The sequence below is a fragment of the Phycodurus eques genome, chromosome 5 (genome assembly GCF_024500275.1).
Source record: "Phycodurus eques isolate BA_2022a chromosome 5, UOR_Pequ_1.1, whole genome shotgun sequence".
Taxonomy (NCBI): Eukaryota; Metazoa; Chordata; class Actinopteri; order Syngnathiformes; family Syngnathidae; genus Phycodurus; species Phycodurus eques.
Window position 1 is genome coordinate 26,477,081 of NC_084529.1, and position 27,875 is coordinate 26,504,955.

Below are 27,875 nucleotides of genomic sequence, written 5' to 3' on the forward strand. Positions count from 1 at the left end.
GGAGTGATGGTCAAGGGAGAAGCTGATTGCCCTGGCCGCTGGAGATGTATCATAATAATACAAGGAGAGGAAATTGGGGGAAACTAAAAGACAGACTGTGGATGTCTGAGGCTCTTACTAACGGTGGGCAATATGACCTCAAAATGATATTGCGATATTTAAAGGAAATTTGTGATATTTATGACGAGACGTGAAAAAAAAAAGTCTACTGAAAAATGTACAGTATTTGTGATCGGTGCTGCGAAACAACAGCATTTTATTGCGCAATATTTAACCTACCCTTCACACACAAACACGCACACAGGATTATGATTTTTAGAGTTGTTCTCTTATTTTTTATTTGGAGGGTTTGACATGAGGCATATTTTATGAGTGAGTAAGTATGATTGGAATGAGTGTAAAATAGCCAAATCAAAACGGTAGACTTCCTGTGTCTTTTCAGGCATAGCATCTTGAGGCTTTTTTTGGGCGATTCATGATGGACAAGCGTACCGAAGTTCATATTGTTAAGTAAAACTGGATTTACTGATTCTGTAACGAGTGCGGGTTTCTCGTCACTATGGTTACCAAAGTAGTATCTACAGTGGGACTTAAACTCGAGTCCCCCTGCGCCGGAGCTGGTTGCCTTGCCGACGTTCTCCTTTCATCCGAAAAGCTTCATAACCCAGCGGGAGCATCGCAGAGGTGCTCCCGCTGTTGTCTTTCCACCGCAAGTGTTGAGATTCTTGTTATGCACGACATTTTCCTTTACAGTTAAATCCAGTTTTCGTGTTTCTTTTTCTTAGAGCCATGATGAAGTTGATTACGTTTTGGGGTGTTAAGGTTCACCAAATATCACTGTCCTTCCATACCTCGGTTTTAAGGCCACGGTTTGGCACACTCGGTACAAATTAAGAGACCTAGAGTTAATGGCATTTAAAGTGATACATGCGAGCAGATTCTCAAATAAACTCAATGTGTATGCAATACAATACAATAAAAAAACACATTTAATCAGCACTCTGCTGCCCCTTTCACAAAGTGTCAACAAAATTGGCCCATCAGAGACTTCACAGTCGCTTCTGATGCTACCCGAGAAGCTGGGAAATTTGTGGGACGCCTTTGGTCCCTTTCTCACAGACCAGCAACATTTAATTGATTTTTTTTTCTTGACATTGTGATTTTCAATAAGTTCACATCCCAGAATGGCAAGCGGTACAAGAATAAAACACACTATTTCCTTCAATATGAGTTTATAGGGTTGATCGTTGACAGCAGGGTGCCTTTAGCGCAAATGCTAATTCCGTTACGTGCGTCTCGGCGTGTGATCACAGCTTGTTGCGCTGGTGGTGTCGTTAAAGATGAAAGTGGTTTGTCGCCGCGCCGCCGCGAACGGGCTCGAGGTTGTGAGCCGGGATCAAAGCGAAGATAATCGACTGCAACGTTCTGTGCGAACATGAGCACCCCCCTTTGGGATGCAGAATTTTCATTAAGTGCAAACTTACGCTTTTTGCCACGGGGTGGGGGTTAGCGATGCCAATTGCTCGGAAAATGGCTGCCAGCCACTTGACCTCCCGGCGCGTTGCGGGCGGCTTGGCATCGCCTCCGACTGCTTGAGCTGTTAATCTGATTCGGCAGACAACACAATCGGCAAACAGGACCATTCAGTGGAGACCAGACCTCTGCCAGGGCTGCACAAAAATGCTACAAAGCACCATCAAAGATTATCACTAGCGTTATGCATGGACTAAAGAAGAACCACTCCAGTCACACCAGTCCTGTAGCTGGCGGTAAAGTGCATTCATTACAAATCCAAGACTCATAAGGCTATTGTACAACTATTTTGTTTGCTGCTAATATAAGTTTTAATGTTAAGTCTGAAGTTGCATCCACTATTGTTCCACAGCTGTCTTGTAGGTGGTGGTGGTGTGCAATAATTACAAAGTGGTTGACAACCACAAAGCAGCTGAAGAAGAAGACATGTTTGCTGGTTAGGGGTAGTGTTAGAAGTGGGTTACGAATAAGGTTCGTGGGTTAGGAGTTAGTTTTATGGTTAGGGCTAGGTCAGGGTAAGGGGTTCGGATTAGTGGGTTAGGGTCAGTGTAGGCATTATGGTTAGGGTTGAGGGTTAGATTTAGGGTTATAAGGTCAATGGGTTTGGAGTTCGGGTAAGGGTGAGGATTAGGGTTACAAGGTTTGTCTTAGTGGGTTTGAAGTTAAGTGTTGTGGTTAGGGTTGGGTTTCAGATTAAGGTCAGGAATATGATTAGTGGGTTAGGGGCAGATGTGGGTAGGCTAGCCCAAAAACTTTACTCAAGTAAGAGTACAGTTACTTCAGAGAAATATGACTTAAGTACAAGTAAAAACTAGTCCTCCAGCTAATTATTAAGTAAGAATAAATAAGTAAAAAAACTACTCAAGTACTGAGTAACTGGTGAGTAACTTATGATTCATCCTTTTTTTAATTTGAGCATGAATGTCAAATAGACAAAAATATAAAAGAGGAATGTGCAACTTCAAATATTGCCCAACAATATCACTTGAACTACAACAATACTAAATTATTTACAAATTAACATAGAATAAGAATAAGGCAAACTTAACCACAATAAACTTAAATGAACTTTTTTTGTTTACACTCATGAAACAGCACAATAGGCTGACCCGGCAGAGATGGCATGACATACCTGTCACGTCATACAGCATGTCTACGGTACCCGTCTCCTCAATCGTATCTCTAGTGGAAAGCGCTAACATTTAAACAGAGGAGCAAGGACCGAAGAGGTGACCGCGTACAGTAAGCTTATGTCAGCTCACTGCTGGCTGATGCTGGCGCAATGCATTGTTTGGACCTTTTTCCAAGTTTTGAGTGAGCTAACAGTGAGACAATGCAATCAGAAGTAGTGATTGTGATGTGGCTTAATGTAATAGAGTAAGAGTAGCCTTTTCACTTACGAAAAATATATAATGGTCAAATATGAGTAAAAAATATGATGTGTTGAAACTACTCTGACAAGTGTTCTGTAAATTGACTGTCTGTTGTACTAGAGCGGCTCCAACTACCGGAGACAAATTCCTTGTGTGTTTTGGACATATTTGGCAAATAAAGATGATTCTGATTCTGATTCTGAAGTACTATTTTTCCTTAAGTAAATATAATGCAAATGTAGTGCGTTACTCCCCACCTCTGGTTAGGGGTTAGGGTTTGTGTTAGTAAATTGGATTGTAGGTTAGGGTGTTGGGTAGAGGTTAAGATGCAGGAATGCGTTATGGTTTGTCGGTAAGGATTTGAAGGTTAGCGTTAGTTGGTTGGGTTAGAGTTATGATTATGATTATTGAGTTAGGATTGTGGTTAGTTTCGTGTGTTGGGGTTAAATGAGGGTAGGATTTGAGGTAAGTATAATGGTTTGTAAAATAGGGAGTTATGTTGGGGTTAAGGTAAGGGTAAGTGCTAGGATAGGGGTCAGGGTTCGCTGGTTAGGTGTTTAGGGTTAAAGGTTAGTAGGTTAGGGTTATGCGTCGGCATTAGCTTTAGGGTCAAGAGCAGAGTTTTTCTTTATGTCAAGGTTAGTGTCATGGTTTGTCGGTTAGGGTAACGGGTTACAGGTTAGAGAAAATCTGCACCAGATTTCAAAAGACTCACCCAGAGGGTTTATGCTTTATTCATGTGGTTTATCAAAAAGCAACATAAAAATCGATCAAGATTGGTTTTTCCAGTTAATTCCAATGCTTTTCTGTCAGACCTAGAACCAGGTCCTTAGAGTCCAACAGCTTAAAAGGGTTTCTTCTCTACTCGTCAAATACCCTGTTGTTTTGTTTTGTTTTATGACAACCTGAGGCCTTGCACTGGTCGTAACATTTTTAGACAACCCAGGAAATGTATCATGAATGTGGGCGGTTTCCATGGTGTTAAAGTGGATCAACCACCTGTGAAACAGTAAAAATGCGGGTGTCCTCCGGTGAGGCGCCTGTTTACAAGAATCCCATTAGGCCTGGCGAGACTTGGCATCTTAACGCCGCCCTGGAGCTTGTTTCGCATCCTATCTGCAACAGATCGTCTGTCTGTGAGAGTAATGAGAAGCTGCTTCTGCCACGGAGATTTCCTCAAAGACAGGCAGATTAGGGATTCACAGGAGCTCGAGCCAGATCGCAAGCCCCCTCAGCCTACCACCCTTTACTTCTCCACAAATCAATTCTAATTTCGCCTTCTGCATCGATACCCCCCCCTCCCCCCCCCCGCCAGCTTTCTCATTTCCCACCCGCTGCCTGAAACTCCGGGATTGTTTGAACTCTCCCTTTTGGTGTTCCGTAGTTAAGCATGTGTGGATTGTTGTATACTGTAGCTCACTGACTCTCAATATTTTCTGTACTACCTAACAAACAACCATTTGTTGAAAAACTCACCGATTCGTGCCTGTAGCTGTGTCATCTTGTGCACTTTCTGTAATGCCACAAGATTGTACCCAAACTCCCTGCTCCCTCTAAGGCAACATGTTAGCAAAGGAGTAGCTAGCATTAGCCACGACTGACAGGCAGCCAGCTTGAGAGCGAACAGCGGCGCGATTTGCGATTCCAGTAGAAGTCTGACAGGCAGGCATTACTCCGCCAGACAAAGCAGGATGTTAAACTTCTCAAGATGATGTAAAGAAAGGTCCATTTCCCTACTGGTGGAAGTTAACAGCTACTAACTGCTTAACGTTAAGTACAGTAAGTGCCCAATTAAAAAAAATTGTCACACTATTTTGAATTTTTTAAAAATTGTATATAGATTTGAATGTGACAAGATATCATGGATTTTTTCATTTGTATTTAATTTTTTTTTACATCACACATATTATTGAAACTTATTAAAACACACTTGGCGTGATAGGTGAACCATGACATAGTGGGGATTATTGTCCAGAGAACCCGAGGATTTTTGCTGTTCGCGGCAGGCCTCAGTCCCTTTTCCCCGCAAATAGCGAAAAGCTGCAAGTAATTCCACTGCAAGTAATCCCCCAGGAAGCAAATCTCCTAAAACAAACAGGATTGTAAAAAAAGGGATTGTATAATGATATATTGACTGTGGTATAAAACGACACAAAGAATAATCAGCAAAGCATCAACATTTGTGCATCGAGCATGTGCACAATCAATAACCCATGTTACATAAACACCTGCATTAAGTAGTTACAATTTTCAACGCAAACAAATCCTCTTCACATGAGACTCATCAATAGTATTAGCTAGGATACTAAGCTACAGTAAATAACACACAAGCACAAACTATCATTACAACACACATGGGTAATCAATATGTGCACTGTACAGAAGCGGTATAAGCAAGTGAGATTTTCAGCGAATAATGGAGGATAGGTTCCAAAGGAAAATCACCAAATGATGAACCGCAAATATGCGGGGATTCACTGCATATCGGTTATTATGTCATTGCTGTATGGCTATGTTATTGTCATTAAAATATGATCTTTCATATATGTATGGATTTGGATGTGTTTTCACAACAGATAATCCATTTTGACACTTGGCGTCACGTGATCTGCACGGCCACCACCAAGGGGAAGCGGCGGTGATTAGCGGCATTGTGCTGAAATCCGCCGCGCAGAGCATCTGATCGGAAGCAACGCGCGCCGGCTCAGAGGTGATGCATGCGCGCTCGGCCTGTAATTATGAACCCGTGCCAAGCAATTTTCTACTTGGCGACTCAGAAACTGCGGCGGGGAAATTACACAAAAGTGTCAGAGGACAATTCTGTAATGGCGGAATAGAGCCACGCAGCTCCACGCGTATGCCATGATGCGACTTAATGTCCCATTTTACCCATCAAAACACACCGCTAATGCACACTGAGCGAGTGCACTGACTTTGAGAAGAAGATGGAAAGCTCATACGTTGGATGATAATGACCGTGTTGATGGGATTTTGTGTCTCCACGCTTTGTTTTCACTGTGCTTCTCCTAGCTTGACTTGTTATAGTTAAAAATAAACTGCAAGCATTAAATTATAATAAATAGTCAAATCTAATACATAGCAGATTAAATTGTTTCATATTAGGAAAGTGAAGGGCAACTTCTAGAGATGCATGTATGGCTTAGTTTCTGCTGTTTTAGTGAAGTACAACATCAATAGTTGGATGCTAATCCTTGTTATTATCGAAGCATGGTCTGCTATTTAAGAATAGCAAACCGCTATTACTAAATTATAATTGTGAAATACAGTAAAAGTGAGGAATAACATCTTTAATGCTTTATTTTTAGGAAAGTGCAACATCAATAGTTGGACGCCACTCCTTGTTTTCACTGTGCTCATCCTAGCATGGGATGTTATGGTTAAGAAAACAACAACTGCAAACTGAGGGCAGCAAATGATAAACAGAAAAATATAGTCACATAATATATAATCTAATCTAATATATCAAACTGTTATCTTTTCACGAAAGTGAACACCAACAGTTGGACGACACTCCTTGTTGTTGCTTGGCTAATCCTACCATGGCTGGTTACGGTTAAGAAAACTGCAAACTGCCTACAGTAAATTGTAATATATTGAAGGGACCGAAATCACAAATCACATCAACATAGTTCCTTGGCACTTAGGTACCACAAGATGACAGCAAAGCAGTACGGTTTTAGCACGTAAACGGTGGATTTCAAGCACACACACAGGTGCCGTCCCACCTCAGTGGGATGCGGTGGTCCGTCGCCGCTTAGCTCGTGACCCCCCTTCCTCCACTCCCCCGAAACGGTCACGCCAGCTTGCGCTCGGAGGCTAGTGTCCTTTGATGTCAACTGTGTCACTAGAGCAATTTTGCCTGCCTGTGCAAATCAGATAGCTCCAATCCGTAACACTGTCACAGTCATACGTTCACATTCATACATTCACACCGCAAATAGGACTTATTTCTATATGCATGGACTACGTGACCTCATTCACATGAAAATGGGTCAGCGGTTTGATGTATTTTCCTTATTACTATATACATACGGGATATTATCACAATTTGATGACAACCATCTATGTCAAATTGTCCAATATTCCCAGAGGAGATAATGGGATTAAACCTGTTCAAGGGTAAAACTAACTATAAATAATAAAATGCACTGAACTGTGGTGCAATTCTGACTAGTCAGGCATGTGTAAAACAAAGTGAACCACTATTAATATAAAAGGAATAAACAGTGGAGCTCAACATAAATATTTATGATGCAAAAAAAAAAGAAAGTCAATCCCGGTGCGCTCAATCATTTGGTGTGTCAAAAAGTTTAAAGACTATAAAGTGAATACAGAGGTTTGTTGCTAAGTACATTATACTGTACATGTTTGAAAATCATTGCTGGAAACATGCAAAGACTGAGAAATAGGTAGTACTGTATTATGGAGATATAGGATTAAACTCTTTTTCACTGTTTCAGTTTTATTGAGTTTTTGGGCGTGGCTAAAACGGGGCCCAGTGGCGCAATTTGGCCCGGGCATGAGTCGGCCACCCCTTGGTATATAAGAACTTCGGCGTCTTCATTTGCAACAGCGGCTATCTGTCGTAATTACAGTTAGCTAGCTAGCTATGCCTACACCGTGACAACACATCTTCCTATCAGATAGTCCGCTTGCATGGCCGCTTTAGAGCATGAGTGCGTGCACGTCATGGAGATAAAGGAGGGGGGCGTCAGATTTGACAGCCAACATGTGGACCGGGGCTTTGGGCTGGCGTGGCCGCTTTAGAGCACCTTGTTGTTGGCTGTGAGTGCACATACATCATCCAGAGAATGGCGGAATAGCAAGAAAGGGAGGAAAACAAACCTGAAAAAGTCCGACTTGACAGCCAGCATGTGGAACGGGGCTGCGTTATGTAGTGGCCTCTTTAGAGCGCCTCATTGTCGCGACGTGGAAAAGCCCTGCGACAGGACTTATGACATGGGATATATTCCAGCCATACACGTGGTGATATTTTTTAATGATTCAAATTTGCCACGGTTGTTAACAACACTGTTCTCTGTGGTGTTTCAAATTTAAAAGACATATATTTTCACTTTACAGGGACTTTAACTCAGGTATGCACCAGGGTTCACTTGTCTGGGATTCCAAAAAAAGTGAGCCCAAACAAGCAAATCCAGATGGACACCAAGATTCGCTTGTTAGGTGCACACAAGAGTTCGCGTTTGGTGTCCAAAAAGGTTCACTTTCCAGAAAGGTGTGTGGCCCCCAAAAAAGTGAACCTGATGCAAACCAATCAAGCAGATCCTGTGCGAACCAAGTTTCACTTATTTGGTGTGCACCATTCACTGGTTTGCTTTGCACTACCGATGGTTCGACGAACTGGTGTGAAGTGGACGGGTGCCCACAGTGGCTGATTGCGAGCTGATTTGTTGTTTTTTCTCAACCTTTTTCTGTTTAAATTGCATGTAATTGGTCAAGATGTGTGGCGGCATCTGTGTGTCAAACTAAGCAGAAGGGAGAGGTAAGGGAGAGCAACACTACAATAGTAAGAGATTAAGTAAGTAGCTAAGTTAAATTTGGACGCATTTTTAAACTTTATACTGTAGATAGTTTTAGGGCAGAGTACATACAAAAGTAGAATTTCTATCAGGCAGGCTCCACGAACAACCTGCATATCGCTGTCGTCGGGCGGAAACTTCTCATCTCCAAATCCATCACTTTTCAGGAAATCTAAAAAACAGCATGTTTGTTCAGCCATTAATATTACATAATCAAAGATCTAGATTCTTAAAGAAGGGTGACCAGCTATCTGTGTAATTATGTAATAGATTTTTTCATTCTGCAGATATTTTTTCTAATGCAATATACTCTATGATGAGCTCTAACCAGTGATTAATATTAATAGATTGTTTATTTTTCCAGTTTAATAAAATTGTTTTCTTAGCGGCAGCTAACACAACAAGAATTGATTGTGAATATTTATTGGGGAGGTCATTTTTTCATTCATTCATCTTCCGTTCTGCTTCTCCTCACCAGGGTCGCGGGCGTGCTGGAGCCTATCCCAGCTATTTTCGGGCGAGAGACGGGGTACACCCTGAACTGGTCGCCAGCCAATCACAGGGCACCCGATTATGCTAAAGTCGCCAAGTATGCACAATAATGGGGAAAGTGGAAACCTGCATAACCAAAGTCCAAAAGCATTTAATTGGTGTGCATTCCCATATGGCATGGAAATAGGTGACTCAGGTATTTTTAGTGCATTGCGTGCATGTATTAGATGAAAAGAAGCCCAGTAGTTATCGTAGTTAACGGCACGCACACAGGAAGTCCGGGTTTGGTCATAAGACATTCCGCATAATGCGGATTAACTGGAACGAGAGATTTAAAAACATAAATTACTCAATTCACAAAATAGGCTTTTTCTTTTGAACTCTTCAAATCGTCTCTTATGCTAAAAAAGTAAAACCTTCTGCGCACCAAAGAAGCGATACCTGGTAAGCACCAGTAGCCTGCGAATAGTTGGTTTCCAGTCCGCAGTGTGACTACTGTTTGGAAGCACACAAAGTGTGGTCGTATTAAAGCGGACGAAAGGGCGCCGTGCTTCTTGATGTCACTGTGTGTTTCCAGAGCACTGATTCAGCTTCTTGTGGAGATGTACAGCGCTAACCTTTACAGATTACACTGACATTAAACACTGCATATGGCAAGCGCAAGGAGGGGAGGAGGGGGCGGTTTTGCCGGGAAGCAGGCACCGTCCTCTCTTCACCTCTATCAGCACAAGTAATTACGACACCTCAGAAGGGACCCTCGTACCTGCTCGAGGGTGCCCCCTCCCCCTCTTCTCCTGGCGAGAAGACAATTATCTTTTCACGTACGGGAACAGCTGCTGCAGGACCTCCTGTCCTCCATTTACGGTGTCTTCGTAGCGACGCCACACTAGGGACCAAAGAGACAGCGGTTTCATGAATAGAGTGAACCCCGGCAAACTCACTTGCTCACAAATGTTTTTGTCGAAGATAACTAAAACAATTTTCTGACAAAAGGAATTGCAAGCATAAAATGTAGAGAAAATACTAGTGTCGGTGAGTTACAGTAGATATCTGCCTTTAAGGCCAGGTAGGGTTGCGTGCGATGTCGGCTAGTCTGCGCGTGAGGGTCCGGGTGTGAGCTGTTGCTGACAGCAGCTCGTACGTGTGCTGGTTACATTTGTGTGTTTTACTGCTCTCCCGACATTCACTTAACGGCTGAAAAGTACATTGGCGACTATGGCTCTCCTTTTTTCTCACATGCAAAGACATTACAGTAAGTACTGTGGACTTGCTGTTTGGCATTGACAAATTCACCTTGTCACAGGTTTTATTTTATTCGCGGAAAAAGTCGCCAAGTCGCAATTTTCTGGAACGTGGCAAAAAACAAATTTTTGTGTCAAAATACTGTCTGTTTACACCAAGTACCACCTAAAAAAATAGCTCTCCGAGAACCAGCATAATGGCTAATATTAAAATACAGTAGCGTAGAATGTGTAAGTGTTCATCAAAAACGAGAGAGAGGTTTTATTCCTAATAAGTATTATTGAATATTATTGTCGCCAATGAAACATTACAGTTTGAACATTAAGATCTCACTTAAATATGGGAAAGCAGAAAATGTGTACATAAAGGATTCAATTAAAATTAATTGCACACAAGTTAGATAAAAACTGTAATTCACTATTAGCAGTCACGCTCTGCCCCTATTTGTATATTGTCAAAAAATAAAAAAATAAAACATACAAAAGGAATGCTTAAAAAAATCCACACGATAATCGGGGTGCCAACAGTCTACTGTGATGTAGCGGGGGAACACTGTACCTATGTATCACTAAGTAAAACATTTCATAAAATGCCTAATAGGTTAGTAGTAATCGTAATTTTTACTGTTTGCACAACAGCCACATACACACCAGTGTCCTTGCACTTCTGAGTGAGTTTTTTTTATTTTATTTTTTAAAATCAAATCATCTGGAAGCCATTTATCTTTAAGGATAATGTTGTAAGATGCGTTTGCAATCATATTTTAATATTTTGGAGTATATATAGGGTTTAAACTATTAATATAGGCAGTTGTAAAGGTTGTTTATTTTTTTGTGGGGGGGGACGGGGGCGGGTGTCCATAATTTGCAAATCTTTCTTATTCGAGCATTAGTAAAGGTTCATTGTACTGTACGTCCACAAACGTGTTGTGTGTGTTTTTTTTGTTTTTTTTTGTCAGCCAATGCAGCGAGAGCAAATATGTATGTTAATCACACACTCACACACACACACACACACACACACACACACACACAGAGAGAGAGGCTATGATGACGATGTGTTCACGGTCGGCTGACTTCAATTCCTACATTGTTCCGATTCACATCAGGTAGTATACTCAAGATGAAAAAGGACGTAGAGGACATTCTTCCTTGGGGGGAAAAAAAACACACACAAACAAATCTTGTGTTTACTTACTTGCCCCGATAAAGTTTGCTCGCGTGGGTGCGCAGCAGTGTTCCCGTTTTTGATACAGCAGATGAAGGAAACCCAAGTGCGAAGCAAACAAGCATTCCCTGGTACACACCAAATGAGTGAGCCCCGCACACCAAACAAGTAAATCCTGGTACGCGCCAAACAAGTGAACTTTGGATTTGCTTGTTTGGTGCACACCCCGTCTAGCAGACAGTGAGAAATTGTAAGACTCTAACACCAATTCACATACCACACCTGCAGAGTCGCTACTCGCTACGGTGTACAACAATAGTGTACAGTATGATTGATGAAGCAAAAAAAAGAGGTTATTTATCAACCACCACTTGTCTTTGTTTCATTGTCTAAGCTGAAGCTACAGTTTATTGTCTGTCTTTTCACTGTTACTGGTAGGCGTTCGGTGCATTTGCTGATGTGAAGATTTAGGGCTGCTTTTTTTTAGATGGGCGTTCATTTATTATATTTGATAATAAAGTCATTTTTGAAAAACATTGTGACACGCTTGAGGCATCGCTGCTAGTTTGCTGCTTGAACCCACCACCTGTTGATTTCAGCGAGGTGTTCGTGTTGTTAATGACAAAACACCAGTTTGGCGATTAATCGACACCCCAGTTGGAGTTTACTGTGAAAATAACACACAAGAAAAAGAAGTACCCACATTATATATTTAAATACATGACATTTTATTTTAGAAACATCGCCAGCTTAATGCTAGCACTCAATGGAAAACCCTTTGGACGGTAGCAAAAATTTGCATGAGAAGTTACGGCAGGGATTTATCTTCATATAACGAATTTTCACATGCAAACGGTGTAGTAACGCATACAGACAGGTAATGTAACAATTGTCACAGGCATATATTCTTAATCTGAGAAAAATGACTTATATTGATAAATCACGACTTTCTTCTTCTATCCTTTTTATCTTAGTGTATGTTTGTATCGCCATGTGTGCACCGCACTGCCCCTAAGAGGCCAAGGCGTGCACAGCAGGAACAGCAGGTATTTATATATTATTATTTTACTTGTAACTAATTTATTTTCTGGTTATTCTTTTAAGCTATATTTCCAGTTTAGTTTTGGTAGTTGAATGAACACAAAGTTTTGAAATCAATGAATAATCGTGTTTATCAATCGTGATTTCAATAGCAATCAAAATAATTGTGATTATTATTTATTTTCATAATCACCCAACACGATGATGCACCACAATTCACCCATTTGGTGTGAAACAGGATTGGCTTGTTTGTTGCACACCGGGGTTGATTTGTTTGCTGTGCCCCAGTTATTATTTGTTTGGCGTGCACCAGGTGTTCCTTTTGTGGTGCACCAGTGCTCACTCATTGCTTATTTAGGGCTCACCAAGCCTCACTTTTCTGGTTCACAGCACAGTTCACTGGTCAAGTGGGCGCCAGGGTAAACTTGTTTGGTGCGCACCAAGGTTCCCTTTTTTTGCTCAAGAGGATTTACTCATTTGGCGCACATCAGGGTTCGCTTGTTTGGTGCGCACCACCACCACCACCTCCCTCCATTTAGCTTTCATTTAACAGATTGTGTTTCCATTGAGCTCAGTTATCAATGACAGTTATCAATGAACTACTGGTTTGAAGAAAAAAAGAACTCTCCTCAATTAGCACCGTGCTACACCCAGCATCCATCAGGCCCAGATAACTGCTACTGAAAAATAATGTTGCGTTGTGGCCAGACTGCGAGCGAGAGCAATTAGGTGCGAGGATGCGTGGCTAACAGCTGCTGATGAACGAGGAGTGGCGTGCGTTGACGGCGTTGTAAAAACACGACCAGCTGTTCGTCCCAAGAGGAGCGGCACTTGCTTATTAACGTGAGGAAAGCGTTGGCGTGATAACAGAGGCCTACGTGCCGTTTGCGTTTGTTTGCCTTCCTACTGCGACTCAATGGGGGCGGCGGCAGCATTTCCCAAGAGTCGCAAATTGGCAATCGGCGAGCTCAGAGAGATTTTTTTTCTTTGCGAGCTCGGGAGATGAGGTCAAGGCCCCATCTTACTGCAGGAGAGAGCGTCATTATGTTGCTTCTTTAAAGCTCATTCTCTGTTTTTACCGGCCCAAGTGGGAGAAAGTATCATGTAAACCAGGGGTGGAAAACGTTTTTGCTCAGGGGCCACAATATATATATATTTTTTAAAATCAGACAGATGTTTTTTTTTAAATCAGACATGCAACAAACCAAGGACCAAATTCACCAGAAATGGACCAAGGACTATAACTACATGCAATGGGCCAAGGACCAAAACCACTTACCATAAAACAAGGACTAAAAGTACCAGAAACTGACACACAAAGCCACCTGAAAGGACCAAGACAAAAAAAAACAAAAAACACTTCCAATAGAACAAGCACTAAAACTACCAGGAACTGACTAACATTATAAAGCACCCAAAAGCACCAAAACCAGCACCGTGTGTTTGAGTGAATCTTTAAGCAGCTTCAGTCTTTCAAGTCCCGCACCGTCACCGAATGGCAAGGGCCTGCTTGATTGGAGTGTGCCACTCCACCAGGGGCTTGAGAGCCAGTTAAAGCTGTAAATGCTGTGTGCGCTGCAATTACAATGCATGCTTTAAAAAGTACAATAACATTAATGCAGATGTCAGATGTGCATGAGAGGGATTGTAATAGGACTCAGGCTCACACGCTAATGTGACACAAGTCACACTCACACATTATATGACTGTAATCACTTATTATTCAAATTATAACCTTTACAGCCTATAGGTCAGGGGTTAACAACCTTAAATACTCAAAAGGCCATTTGGACCATCTCCCACAGAAAAAAAAAAACAAGGTTAGCCACGAAACCCTTTTGACATCTAAAGTGAGGATAAAACTGCATTTGTATTTTCTTTTTTTTTGTTTTTTTAAATATCCATGTATAAGAAACTATAGTGTGCATTTATGAAATCAAGTAACTGCTACAGAGAACAGAAAATTGGATTTCTGCATGAAACCAAAACATTCTGAACGCCGAAAAAAAGACACTTGGTTGAAGCTTACTTTCGAATAAAATACTCAATGTCTATTTGAGTCCCCCTCGTAGTTAATGAAATTAAACAAAAATTGAAATTATCCACCTGCAGCGAAACCAAAATGTTGTCTGCTTTAGTGTTCCAGCATCATTTTACTATTTGTGGAGTGTGCAGTCAGCTGTCAACTTGATTTAAAAATGACTATTTCACTTAACAATGTAAAATATATATTTGTAAAATAATAGCCAATTAAAACATTTATTTTACTTGGTTAATGTGATTTTTGTTCCTGAATCTCAGCGCACAGTGTCGGCGCGTCAGGGTAGCAAGACGTCACCTTCATCTTGACACATGATTTTAAACTGTCATCTGTGAGGCGTGAGCGATGTTTGTTTTTAATATAGTTCATGTAGCACATAGCATTCGGCGTTCTGTTTTCTTCAGAAACTTTTCTTTTCTTGGATTTATCCATGGTTTATCTACCGGGGGTTGAATAGCTCAATAAATCTTGGTGCCAGGTGTCGCACATCATTATCATTGACATTTATTTTAATGTTACAAGATAACCATAATCTTAAAATTTCGAATTAAATTTGGAAAATGAAGGAAATGAAAAAAAAAAAGACATTAAATACTGATTATTTATTTTCCAAAGACACAGAGCCAAAGCAGAATGATGAAAGAGCCACATGCTTCTCCGGAGCTACAGGTTGCCGACTCCTGCTTTAGGGTATGTTAAAAGTTTGAATTAATCATAGCTGGGGTTAGAATTATTGTAAGGGTTGGTTATGGTTGTTAAGATGATGTTCGGGTTAGGGTTAGAATGAGTTAGATCCCTGGCCCCGCTTAAATGCTCATGCAAACAAGTAGCTTTGCGCCAGCACAAATATTTAGCAGGCCACAAACTAACACACACAAGCTACGAAACATTAATTCAGAGACTCCTCTGTGTTTTTGCGGCTTACTAAAACACTTTTGCTCGTGTTTTCTTTATTCAAGCAAATGTATATTATTTGTCTACAAAACACACACACACACACACATGCACAATGCAAAAAGTAATAACGCCAGCAAAGTGCAAGTGTTGACGGTCAATATTTCCTCTGGCACATAAAGGCTGTGGGCAGCGCAGCGAGCCAGCCAACACTAACACTTTTTTTTTTACACTTTCAGTCTGTCACAGGGTGTGAATTCAAGACTGGGAGGAATCTACTCGCCCACATACCCATTGTGTGGGGCATCATCAGATTGGCATCATCAAAAAAAAAAAAACGCGTTCTTCAACTTCAGGAATTCTTACCAAAGTCTCAGGTGTGTTCGTGGGCCGTCAGGTTGACTCAAACCAGGAAGTTGTCAGCTGCTCCTGAAAATCAAAGAGATGCTAATGTCACACTGTGCCGTCATATTTATATACGAAGCTGGAGTACTAACTTCTTAGACACATCTTACACAAATGCCAAAAACACCACTACCAACAATGTCCTTCTTTTAATGTTTGCTGTTTGCTAAAAAAAAAAAAAAAAAAAAGTGTGCTGTGGTTGTGCTGCGTTTTTATGAATCCCACTAGACTTTTAGGCAGGACCCCCCCCCCCCCCCCCCCCCCCCCCGCTGCAATATGATTGGCTGGAGGACACGACCTGCTGCAATATGACTGGCTGATGCATCCAGGCAGGAAGGGTCGTATCTGACTGGTGTGTAGCGGCGTTATTTTAATTCCCACTAACTCTAACCCACCCTAACCCTAACAAACTTCCATCCATCCATCCATTTTCTATCGCTTATCCGCGGTCGGGCAGTAGCTTTAGCAGGGACGCCCAGACTTCCCTCTCCCCAACCACTTCATCCATCTCTTCCGGGGGGATCCCGAGGCGTTCCCAGGCCAGCCGAGAGACGTAGTCTCTCCAGCGTGTTCTGAATCGTCCCCGGGGTCTCCTCCCGGTGGGATGTGCCCGGAACACCTCACCGGGGAGGCGTCCGGGAGGCATCCGAATCAGATGCCCCAGCCATCTCATCTGGCTCCTCTCAATGTGGAGGAGCAACGGCTCTACTCTGGGATCCTCCCGGATGACCGAGCTTCTCACTCTATCTCTAAGGAAGAGCACGGACCCACAGCTCGTGACCATAGGTGAGGGTAGGAACGGAGATCGACCGGTAAATTGAGATTCGCCTTTCGGTTTAGGTCCTTCTTTACCACAACGGACCGATACAAAGTCCGCATCACTGCAGACCTTGCACCGATCTGCCTGTTGATCTCCCGTTCCATTCTTCCGTCACTCGTGAACAAGAACCCAAGATACTTGAACTCCTCCACTTGGGGCAGGATCTCATCCCCGATTTGGAGAGGACACGCCACCCTTTTCCGACTGAGGACCATGATCTTAGATTTGGAGGTGCTGATTCTCATCCCAGCCGCTTCACCCTCGGCTGCAAACCGGCCGCACACCAGCCGCTGGTGTAAATTAAAGCTAACGATGTAAGTAAAAAAAAGGTGCCAAGGTATGAGAAAAAAAAAATTCATTGATAATCTGTTCCCTCAGTTTAGTAAACTGTACCCTCAATTTAGTAAACTGTACTAAATGAGGATGAGGGTACAGATTACTAAAATGAGGGTACGGATTACTAAACTGAGGGAACGGATTACTAAACTGAGGGTACAGTTTACTAAACTGAGGGAACAGATTACTAAATTGAGGGAACAGATTATTAATGAATTTTATTTTTCTCATACCTTTGCACCAGGGGGGCTCCGTAGGATACAGCTAGTGCTGATGGTATATATATAATAGAGGTGCGCTATGGTCATGTCAACTGTCTAAAGCTAACGCTGATGGTGTATGTAAAATATAGACGTGCGTTGTGGTCATGTTTTAACTGGCTAACGCGAATGATGTACTTTATGTAGATTAATTTGTGTTGTGGTAGTTGGTTAGAGCTACTGCTAACAATGTATGTCAAATAAAGTCGGGGTGTCGTTTTGCTGACTGGATAGAGCTACCACTATCTGCGTACATAACAAATAGGGGTGTGCTGTGGTTGTGCTCGTTGGCTAAAGCTAACACTGATTGTGTACGTAAAAACAGTGGTGCGCTGTGGTCTACCATTAACTGTTTATATAAAAGTTGTACTGTGTTGTAGTTTTGCTAACTGACTAAAGCTACCACTAACTGTGTATGTTAAATAGATAGAGTAGATTGAGAGCAGACAACACCACCAGTGCAAAAGCTGCTGCCCCTGCAACCCAACTCTGAATAAGTGGAAGAGAATGAATGAATGGATGAATGCACTGTTCTCCGGCCACCAGCATTATCACTAGAACAGAAAGGTCGCCCTCCTCCACGCCATTATTACCAATGGCCAGCAGTGGATAAGAGCACACAGCAGCGGATAATAGGCTATCCTTTCTCGCGGTGCTATCACCGCCACACACACCCGCTTGCCATTACCATAACACTTGGAGCCGTAATAAGCCGGGAGAGGCTTCCAGTCGTGACGGTCGCTGCATGACGGGAGGTCAGCACCGTCAAGGATGTTTGCTAGCGCGCGGCTAATTGCTAGAAATCAGGACACTGCAGCAGCAGCAGCACTCCATCATTTTTCTTTCTCTGTGTGGCCACTGTGACGCTAACTCGCTAGGGAGTGAAACAAAGCAAAAGGCCACACCAGGAAAAAACATCGTTCAAGTGTGGGTGGCTGCTATTGGAGATAAACATTGGACCACATTGGAATTGCTGTAAAAATATTACACTGTAACTCACTTGGTGTGAATTAATCATAATTGTGGATACACTCCAGACCTACCCATAATAAATTAAAATCTGCTATATAAAGGGACCTAACTTTATGCCTCCCACACACTTTAAACTAATTTGAATTTATTAAACCTCACTTTTTAAATGCATTGTAAATGTTTTTGCACACACAAAAAAATTGCAAGCCTAAAATGTATGGAAAATACTGTACTGTACTTTACTGTATTGTATGTAGTGTTGGTGCACATGCATGTGCCTTTCAGAGGCGAGGCCTGGTGGGGTGGCGGGTGAGTTTGGTGAGTTTATGTGTGAGTGTCTGGGCGTGAGCTATGGCCAACAGCAGTAAAAACACATTTTAAAAAAAGCAATCACTTCAGAAAATGGGGCGGCACTGTAATTGCAGTTAACCCTATAATAGCGCAATGTAATTGGAGTGTATAGCATCACATTATAACTGGAGTGAATGACAGGATAAAATATTGAAAGTGGAGTTGAATTTATCATATCGCATCGTAATTAGAGGGAATTCTATTGGGTTTGGATTGAAATAAAATATATTGCATGGCATTGTAGTTGAAGAGAATTGTATCGCATCATAAACAGAATTAAACTTTCCTCATTGTATGTATCACTTCGTACTTGGAATTAACCAGTGTATCCTCGTACATACAGTGAATCATAACAATGTACCTTTAAGTAAGAATGAATCGTAAGGTATTATACCATGATCATATCGCTTTGTTGTTGCAGTTAAGAGTATCATATTGTGTCGCTTAATAATTGTAGTGAATAGTATCGCATCGCATCCTAATTGGAGTGAATCGTATCATAATTAGTTCAACATCTCATATTATAATTCATCAGAATTGAAGGTAAACATACTGTAGCACATAGTCCTTGGAGTGATTTGTATTGCAATTGTAAAAAAATATATGGGCTGGACATATGTAAAACATATATATCTCTCTGTACTTGGTGTTAATTGCATTGCAATTGCTGTTAAATGTATCACACCGTACATGGAGTGGATCGTATCGTATCATCGTAATTGGAGTGAATCATGCCAAATTTGAGGCAAACGTAGTAATGGAGTGGATCCTATGGCATTGTAATTGGATTTCAATGTTTTGTATCATATCGCAATGGAGTGAAGTCTATTGCATCAAAATTGGCGTTCAATGTATCGCATAACATCAAAATTGGAGTGAATAGTATCGTAGTTAGCGTGAAACGTATCTTATTGTATCATATTGTAACTGGGGCGAATCACATTGAATCTCATTGTACTTGTAGAGAATGGTATCATAATTAAGGTTAAATGTATCAGGAGGTTTCTTAAATGGAGCATCAAATCTCATTTTATTTTGGGTTTAACATATTGTATCATAATTAGATTGAATCATATTTTATACATATAGCGATGCATGCAGAGAAGAATCTTATCTGGAGGGATTTTTGGTAATTCTAAATTCCTGTCTAAATTCTCATGAGGAATCTTTACAGTCCGTAAGTACTATCTACTGGGAATAAAAGTTTATATATTTTATATATGCAGCTAGGGCTACAGTCAGTGAATACACCCGTACCTGTTTAGCATTTGGAACCAGTACTTTTGGATTCTAATAATTATCCCTATAGGGAGGAGACTGGACCTTGAGGGATGGTAAAAGACAACTACAGGGGTAGTTATCTTACAGAGCAGAAGATGAAAAATGTGTGATATTGTGGTGCAGATGTGGCATCCAACATGGTCCTAAAGCTAACCTCATTATTGCCCTAATTAGCTGTGCCATTGATATGGCAGGCGCCTGCCAGCCGACCTAATATATGTGGCCAACTCCACCATAAAACACTAATTAATTATCTGACAGGCAATTATGCAGCATTCTTCTTTTAATGATTTAGTCATATGCCAAGGCAGCACCCCCTTCCCGATTTGTGCATACGTTCTGGTGTGGAATTTGATTTTGATGGTTGAGGTGATGGGGCAGGTGTTTCCATCGCAATCCAATCGCAAAGAGGCTCTTTTTTTTGTCCTTTATTGTGCCAACAGCTGCGACTGGCATCCAGTCCAGGGAGACTCACAAGCAACAAATCCACTGTGACTGACTGGTGACGAGCATGAGGTGAAGGATTTTTGACCAATCCAGGGCTACTGACCGGTGACCATTCCAAGGTGATTGGCGAATAATCCAGTGTGATTGACTGATGAACAATCCAGCATGATGAACTGTTGACAAATCTGGGGTGACTGACTGGCGACCAGTCCGGGTAGATTCACAGTGTGTAGTCTACTTTTACCATCAGCTGAAATGGACTCCAGCTCAGACGTGGTCGTACGTAGGATAAGCGCAATAGAAAATGGACGGATGCCGTTTCCTCTTCAGTAATGATGACTTGGTGCAGTATTCATGGTGGTGTCAGGCATCATAAAGAAGGCAATTATGCACCACATTAATTTGACAAAATCATGAAAAATGACAATGCTCAAGCCAGTGGACTGTAAGCATGGTGTCATTTCAGAGTGGTCCTCTCCACAAAATGGACCCCAAAGAGTCTCAAGTGAGAGCGAGATAGAAACAACAGAGAGAAATCAGGTCGGCGTGACGATCACTCTCTCCAGGACTCCTTGCAGGCTCTGTTGATTGGAAGCCCACGGGGACACTTACACCCAGGTTGGCGGCCACGTGAGGCACTTGCAACGTGGATTACAATGGAGTGCGATTGAGTGAAGCGCTGAAATGGCAGTGCTGAGGACTTGTATCTTTTTTAAGCAAGCAGAGATCCTCTCTGATGATGCAATGCAAGTGTACCTAATGAAACGACCACTGCCTCATCCATCCACCAACCCACCTACTCATCCATCCATCAACATCCATCCATGTCATCCGTCATCTAAATTCAACATCTATACGGAATCCATGCATCCATTCCTACATTCATTATTCTATCCATCCATTTCATTATCCATTGACATAACCCATCTTGCGGCACGGTGGACGACTGGTGAGAGCATCAGCCTTACAGTTCTGAGGAGCGGGGTTCAATCCCCGGCCCCGCCTGTGGGGAGTTTGCATGTTCTACCCGTGCCTGCGTGGGTTTTCTCCGGGCACTCCGGTTTCCTCCCACATCCCAAAAACGTGCATTAATTGGAGACTCTAACTTGCCCGTAGGTGTGAGTGCGAATGGTTGTTTGTTTGTATGTGCCCTGTGATTGGCTGGCAACCAGTTCAGGGTGTACCCCGCCTCCTGCCTGATGATAGCTGGGATAGGCTCCAGCACACCTGTGACCCGAGTGAGAAGAAGCGGTTTGGAAAATGGATGGATGGATAACCCATCTACTAGTTCATCAGCCATCTAGGGCTAGGAAAGAATCTTGAATAACTCGGCTAAGTCGACTTAAAAAATAGGTAGCCGCAAAATTTATGCCGTATTGGACCAGAAGAAAATTTGCCAAAAATGAGGAGCGTGATTTTTAAGACACTGTTAGACGTGTAATGTACTGTACATGTACTGTTACATGATGTATGAGTGAGCTGAATAGTAGTTAGCGTTTTTGACCTACAATGGTAATCACTAGAGCGCTAATGCTAATTGCGATTGCTCACCGTTTAGCATTTAGCATTTTGCTCTCTGAAATTCGGTACACCAAATATATACCACACACTCAGTCCCGACAGATGCAGTTCAAGCATCGAAGTCCATTACTCATAAATGACAATAAAATGCATCCATTCATCCATCCATTTTCTACCGCTTATCCGAGGTCAGGTTGCGGGGCCAGTCGCTTTAGCAGGGACTCCCAGACTTCGCTCTCCCCAGCCACTTCATCCAGCTCTTCCGGGGGAATCCCGAGGCGTTCCCAGGCCAGCCGAAGGACGTAGTCTCTCCAGCGTGTCCTGGGAGGTCCCAGGGGTCTCCTCCCAGTGGCACGTGCCCGGAACACCTCACCAGGGAGGCGACCGGGAGGCATCTGAATCAGATGCCCCAGCCACCTCATCTGGCTCCTCTAGATGTGGAGGAGCAGCGGCTCTACTCCTCCCGGATGAGGGAGAGCCCGGACACCCTGCGGAGGAAACTCATTTGGGCCGCTTGTATCTGGGATCTTGTTCTTTCGGTCACGACCCACAGCTCGTGACCACAGGTGAGGGTAGGAACGTAGATCGACCAGTAAATCGAGAGCTTCGCCTTTCGGCTTAGCTCTTTACCACAACGGCTCGATACAAAGTCCGGATGACTGCAGACGCTGCACTGATCCGCCTGTCGATCTCTCGTTCCATTCTTCCCTCACTCGTGAACAAGAGCCCAAGATACTTGAACTCCTCCACTTGGGGCAGGATCTCATCCCCGACCTGGGGAGTGCACGCCACCCTTTTCCGACTGAGGCCCATGGTCTCAGATTTGGAGGTGCTGATTCTCATCACAGCCGCTTCACACTCAGCTGCGAACTGCTCCAGTGAGAGTTGGAGGTCACGGCTTGATGAAGCCAACAGAACCGCATCATCTGCAAAAAGCAGAGATGCAATTCTGGGGCCATCAAACCGGACCCCCTCTACACCTCGGCTGCGCATAGAAATTCTGTCCATAAAAGTTATGAACAGAATCAGTGACAAAGGGCAGCCTTGGTGGAGTCCAACCCTCAACGGAAACGAGTCCGACTTACTACCGGATATGCGGACCAAACTCTGACTCCGGTCGTACAGGGACCGAACAACCCGTATCAGGGGGTTCGGTACCCCACACTCCCGAAGCACCGCTCACAGGACTCCCCGAGTGACACGGTCGAACACCTTCTCCAAGTCCACAAAACACATATAGACTGGTTGGGCGAACTCCCTATGCACCCTCGAGGACCCTGCCGAGGGTGTAGAGTTGGTCCACTGTTCCACGGCCAGGACGAAAACCACACTGCTCCTCCTGAATCTGAGATTCAATAAAATGCATGTTAATTGTAAATAAATAATAATAATGATAAGAGAGAGACTGTTATTCGATTATTCGATAAAGATTCGATCGTGACAGCCCTAACGCCATCCATCAATCCATCCATCCACATCATCCATCAAGCCATTCATCGTTCTACAATATCTATTAGTAATCCATGCATTCACTGACTCTATCTATCTATCCATCTATCTATCCATCCACATCAACATCCATCTGTCCAGAATCAGAATCAGAATCATCTTTATTTGCCAAGTATGTCCAAAAAAAAAACACACAAGGAATTTGTCTCCGGTAGTTGGAGCCGCTCTAGTATGACAACAGACAGTCAATTGACAGAGAACACTTTTGAGACATAAAGACATTGACAAAAAAAAAACTGAGCAATAAAGGGTTGCTAGTTGTCTGGTAATGCCGGTACATTTTTTTTTTTTTTGACAATTGTGCAAAAGATGCAGAGTCCTCTAGCACTTATAGCAGTTTGAATGACTAATATTGCAATAGTCCGGTGCAATGACCATTGTGCAAAGGGCACCGAGACTTCAAGGAGTGTACACCATATATCCATCCACCTCATCCATCTATACCTCAATACCATTCATCTCTCCATCCAGCCACATCAACAAGCCAACCTTCCATCTGTCTGTCTGTCTGTCCGTCCGTCCGTCTGTACATCCATCCATCCATCTTTCTATATGTACATCCATCCATATACAACATCATCCATCCCTCAGCATCATCCATCCACAGCCAGACTTCCATCCATCCATCCCACATCATCATTAATCCATCCATTCGTCCATCCCTGCACGCCTCAGCAGTCATCTTTACTGTGCAAGCATGTGTGTGTGCGCGTGCATGTGTGTGGATGTGTGCGTGTGTGTGTGTTGCGAATGTGAAGTGTGGTGCAATATTCATGGTAGACTTTTGACAAGCAGGCTGTCACAGCTCTCCCTACATGCTCTCCCTCACTCGTTTACATTTCCTCCCGCCTCCACACGTGCACGTCTGCAGAGGATTTAATCTCCGAGATTTATTTTTTGCGCCTGTTGTTGAGTCATCATTAAAGGTATGCTGTGAGTCCTTCAGCTCGCTATTGCTACCTGATACATTTTCCTAAGGTGCTACTTGGCGCTCCTGTGTGAAATTGATTTAATATATGCCAGGATAATGGAAGAAGAAGAATAGAGGCGTCTCTTGAATTCATGTGTAGTTCCCCCCCATCTATTGTTTAAAACTAGTCAGAACAATTATCATGACAAATCGATAGGGTGCTTGCGCAGATATTGAACAATAATGAAACCGGTAGGTAGTTGTACTAATGTTAACATTAGGGTTAGGGGTTTAGTATCAGGGATTTAAGCATTATGGGTTTTGGTATTAGTCAGAAAGACGATTAAAGACCCTCTAAAGTGAATTCAAACATTTGTTTCTAAATACATTATACACACTTGAAGTTAATTGTTGAAATCGTGCGAAGACTGAGAACTACAGTATTGGCCCCCTTCTCAAATTCTTATATTTTGCATAGTTTCCCCACTTTAATGTTTAAAATCATCAAACACATCTAAATATCAGACAAAGATAACCCAGGAAACATAAAATGCTGTTTATAAATGGTCATTTTATTTACTAAGGGAAAATAAACTATTTAAAGCTACCCGGCCCTGTGTGAAAAAGTAATGGCCCCCCTTGGTAAATAATAAATTAACTGTCGGCTAATGAAATTTTTTTGGTTCATTTTCATGGACCACACCCAAGCTTGAATACATCCAGACATGTTCAATCAAGAAATCACTTAAATAGAACCTGTTTGACACAATGAAGTCAGCTAAAGGATCTCAAAAAGTTGCAACAAAATGCCATGATTCAAAGAAATTCAAGAACAGATGACAAATAAAGTAATTGACATCCATCAGTCTGGACAGGGTTACAAAGCCATTACGAAAGCTTTAGAACCACGGCGAGAGCCATTATCCTTAAATGGAGAAAACTTGGAACAGTTGTGAACCTTCCCAGGAGTTGCCAGCCTACAAAAATTACCCCAAGAGCACAGCGACTACTCACCCAGGAGGTCACAAAGGAACCCAGGACAACATCTAAAGAACTGCAGGCCTCCCTTGCCTCAGTTAAGGTCAGTGTTCTTGACTCAACAATAAGTAAAAGACTGGGCAAAAATGGCATCCATGGCAGAGTTTCGAGGCAAAAACCACTGTCGACAAAAAAGAGCATAAAGGCTCGTCTTACTTTTTCAAAAAACATCTGAATGATTACCACTACTTCAGGACTTGGACGACTTGCTGTGATTGATGAAACCATGAATTCTGCTCTTTACCAGAAAATCCTGAAGGGGAATGCTCAGCCATCAGTTCGTGACCTCAAGTTGAAGCGCACTTGGTTTCTGCAGCGGGCTAATGATCCCAAAAAAAAACACCAGCAAGTCAACTTCTGAATGGCTTAAAAAAACATTTGGCCGTGGCCTAGTCAAAGTCTAGACTTGAATCCGATTGAAATGCTGTGGGATGACCTAAAAAGAGCCGCGCATGCTCAAAACCCCTCCATTGTTGCTGAATGAAAACAATATTGCAAGGAAGAGTGGGGCAAAATATTTCCACAGAGATGTGAAAGACTCATTGGCAGTCATAAACAACGCTTAATTTGAGTTGTTGCTGCTGAGGGTAGCCCAAACAGTTATTAGGTTTAGGAGGCAATTACTTTTCGCACAGGGACAGGTAGCTTTGAATTGATTTTCTTTTTTCCAGGAGCCATAGGTAAAGGTTGGGAATTGTGATTGTTATACTGCTTGGGTAAATATGGACACTCACCTTGCGTACGTCAATATCAACAGAGGCCTTGGGCACTATAAAACAAAAAATTTGCACATCTGAAATTTTGTTTAAAATCGGAGTACTTTACCTTCAATCAATGACCTCTTATCTGGTGTCATTCAAAATGAATAGGGTTCTTGCGCTGACTTGAAAACGATGCGTTACATGTTATAGAGACGTCTAAGGGTTTGACATCTTTCAATATCAAGAGGGTTCTACCCGTCATACAAAACAGAATCCTTCAACAATGGAAACAAAACCAGATTCTTGCTAAACTAAAGGAAGACTAAAAAAAAAAAAAGCAGATGCTTCCCCTGCATTTTCTGTCCTGGTCGGAAATTGTGTGGGAACGTGCGTCTAGACTAGAGCGAGGCACTATAGTCAAAGAAAATCCTCAGCCATCAACAGCAGAAAATCTTTGCGTGGTGACAGGCTGGTTGTTGAAGTCCGCCAGAGCGTTTGGCCATGGAAGGCGCCATTGATCATCTGGCTGCGGCGTGATTAGCCTCAGAGCAAGAAGCACAAAGGCAGGCAGGGAAGGATGACTTGGAGGTTGCAAATCAAGCTTTCATGATGCTGTCGCACTGGAGCCTTTTAAAACTCCTGTTATGTTTCTTGTGATTGACTGGCGGACAGTTTAAGGTGATTGACGGGTGACCAGTACAGGGTGACTAACTAGTGACCGATCTGTGCTGATTGGCAGGCGACCATTCCAGGGAAATTAACTGGTAACCAGTCCAGAGTGACTGACCTGCGACCAGTCTGGGGTGAACGACTCGTCAACAATCTGTGGTGACCAGCTAGTGATAAATCCAGGGTGGTTGATTGGCAACCAGTCCACGGCCCAATGCGTCGACTACCAATTTCAAGAATTGGCATCGGTCTGCTACCAAGTAAATGGTATCAGACCACCAGTACAGGGTGACCAGACCGTGGTGATTAACTGGCAACCAAACCAGGATAAAAAAAAATGTTGCCGATATTCCGATACTCTGGCACGGGATGGTGGTACTCCAACGCGCTGACATTATAAAGGCTTTATAAGCATGTATTTGCGACGTGACGGGGTAGTCACCATTTTCAAATTCGTCTCTCCCAAGAAACTGCAGACGATGTTAAATGCTATTGCTTACTGACAATTTCTATTTTGTTCAACGAGCAATAGATTCCCAGAGTCTTCGTTATCATCATCATCGCCTGTCGATCGCTCTCCCATCCCGAAGTAAAAGGGGGCCTGCATTCATCCATCACAGTACCTCTAGTGGTCCACAAAGAATCACTGCCTAAGTACAGTTCAGTTGTCTTTAACTTCACTTTCAGTCTTTAAGAATGGTTCGTTTTTAAACATTTATTCAGCAATATTTTTATTTTACTTTTATGTGCAATACCTTTTATTGAATCATAATTTAAGTACAGTTTTTCCTCCTGTAATTCAGCGGCAGTTTAAAGTTCAACCATTGTATAATCTTCACAGTTTCTAATAATAAATATAATATTTGGGATAAAACCTCTGCCTCATTTTTGATTAACACAAAGGCCTCTTACCCAGCTGTTGGTCATGATGGTGGTACTTGTATTTTTTAAGGTGGTACTTGTTAAAAATGTTAAAACCACTGGATTAGTGCATCCAGTGTAAGGATGCGTACAGTCTCACAGCAGCTCATTAAAGCTGTAATCACGTTGTAGAGGAGGGGGGTTGGTCTCTGTACACTTTTACTTAACAAAGTCAGCTAATTAGGTCAAAGCTCTTTATCCTTGTGGAGCTCTGAGACCAGAGTGCTGGCCCGGCATTCACCTCCTTCTGAGGTTGGACACACTAGTATGCTTGTTTCTTTGTTCGGTGACAAACGTCCAAACGCTTCAAGATCTCGAGCAGGGAACCTCCACTGAGGCGAACTCATCTTTCATCTCAGGTGGAGGTGGCTAGGCATCGGACTACTGCAA

General features: G+C 42.5%; 1 protein-coding gene across 2 annotated transcripts in view; it reads right to left on the reverse strand.

Annotated features, from left to right (window-relative positions):
• Window positions 1-27,875, reverse strand: part of LOC133402757 (alpha-1,3-mannosyl-glycoprotein 4-beta-N-acetylglucosaminyltransferase C-like) — a 95,835-nt gene that overhangs the window by 30,849 nt on the left and 37,111 nt on the right. Inside the window, exon 2 of one of the 2 annotated variants that reach the window (XM_061676861.1) lies at window positions 15,711-15,773. The exons of the other annotated variant lie outside the window; for it this stretch is intronic. The gene's annotated coding sequence lies outside the window, so the exon portion shown is untranslated. The remainder of the gene's footprint in view (window positions 1-15,710; window positions 15,774-27,875) is intronic. 2 annotated transcript variants of the gene reach the window in all.